This window comes from Octodon degus, unplaced genomic scaffold (assembly GCF_000260255.1).
Source record: "Octodon degus isolate 3935 unplaced genomic scaffold, OctDeg1.0 scaffold00091, whole genome shotgun sequence".
Taxonomy (NCBI): Eukaryota; Metazoa; Chordata; class Mammalia; order Rodentia; family Octodontidae; genus Octodon; species Octodon degus.
In genome coordinates this window covers 1,450,847-1,452,733 of record NW_004524667.1, presented here as the reverse complement: position 1 = coordinate 1,452,733, position 1,887 = coordinate 1,450,847, and positions in this window count along the sequence as shown.

Sequence of the window (1,887 nt, the reverse complement as noted above, 5' to 3'; positions counted from 1 at the left end):
AGGAAGGAAGGAAGGAAGGAAGGAAGGAAGGAAGGAAGGAAGGAAGGAAGGAAGGAAGGAAGGAAAGGAGGGGCAAGGAAAGGGAGGGAGCGAAGAAGGGAGGAGAGAAAAAGAAAGGAACCACTGGCTCAGTTGTGATCATGTGGCATTTGACTTCACATACTACTCATTGCAAGACAAACACATTGCTCATTTATCAGGTTAAATTTATTAAAAATGTTTGCTTTTCTTATGGAACACTCACAGAATAAGTTACAATCCAAGGTTTTACTGTATTTGAATAACTCCTTTTTCTGTAGCTATCCTAAATGTGCACTCTTATGATTCATTACATCAAGGAGGCAGGTGTTCTGTCTTAGCTCACAGACAACTATTGCTAGATAAGTAATCAGTAATGTATTTTTGAAGAGGTTATTGAGGATCAAAAGGACGAATAAAAATGAGAAAAATATACCCCCATGTCACATGTTATATAATACAGAAAAATTCAATATAATAGGTTATTTTCTTTCACAATTTTTATGTGGCCCCCATAATAGTGGTTACTCAGTTGAACTTAAATACTGATCAGAAAGGTACTTTTGAATATCATTGTTAAAAAGTCATACTTATTTCTACCCTGGATCATTCATTCACTGAAATAGTGACTCTTGCCTCATGTCAAGCACTTGCCAGGGAGAGAGGAAAGAAGCTGACAAATTCTAGTGGGAAGAGACAGAAATAAACTAATAAACATATGATCTGTCAGGTAGGGAGAAAATGGGACAAGAAAAAGACCTATAGTAGTGGAATGGTGTTATAATTATATTAGCTATCTTGTATATATATACATATTTTTTTTCTTTTCCTATCCTTCTTTTCACCTTTCTCCCAGCCCAGTTGTTCTTTCCTTTTGAGCAGTTCCTTTCTTTCACAATATTTGTTATGCCTTTTGGTTCTCATTTACTCTTTCAGTTTCTTACACTAGGGAGACAATATGATGTTTACACATGAGAGTCTGATTATTTCACTTGGGAGTATGGGTTCTAGTTGCATCCATTTACCTATGAAAGCCTTGGACTTATCCTTCTTTTTAGTTGAGTGTACTTGATTAAATAAAGTATCAGATTTTTAAAAATCCATTCTTCAATTGATGGCCATTTGTGTTGTTTCCAAGATTTAGCTATAAATTGTGCTGCTATAAATATGGATGCATGTATATGTTTGTGATATGATGTTTTTAATTCTTCTGGGACAATATCCAGAAGATATATTGGGCCTTAGATTTTATGTAACATAAGGTAAAAGAAATCTGGTATCTAGCATTCATAAAATGAGTTTAAGTGCTTGAATCCTACTGAATGTTTTTTTTCTACCTGGTAAACCAGTATACAGATAAACTCTGTGGGAAAGCCTTAGAAAAAAGTCAGAGATTTACACCAACTTAACAAAATTCAATTATTATTATTAGAAGAATCATTCACCTTGTTGTATCCCCTTAAAAAGATCTTTTTCAAAATTTAAGAATATTTTCTGGGATTATAAGTTTTGTTTGTCATTAATACTTTTGCTAAGTGAAAAATAATTACACTCCATGCATGAAGAAAACCTGGTTCTCCTTTGGCTTCCTAAAATCACATCCTTTCAACCACAAGTTGAATGACATATGCATAGGAATCACCCTTAGCTCAATGCAAGCGCAGACATAATCAGTTCTGTAACAACAGACATGACCATTCCAACAGGCCTTTAAAAAAACATCCTGTGTTGGTTTTCTCAGGCATTGCATCTTGACTGTATTCTTAAGGTTTCTTCTAACCAAATTAGGTATTTATCTATAGCAATTTATATAGAATTTCATAAACTTAGGGACCTGGAAAATATTTACTGTGAATGTTGGTACCCTTT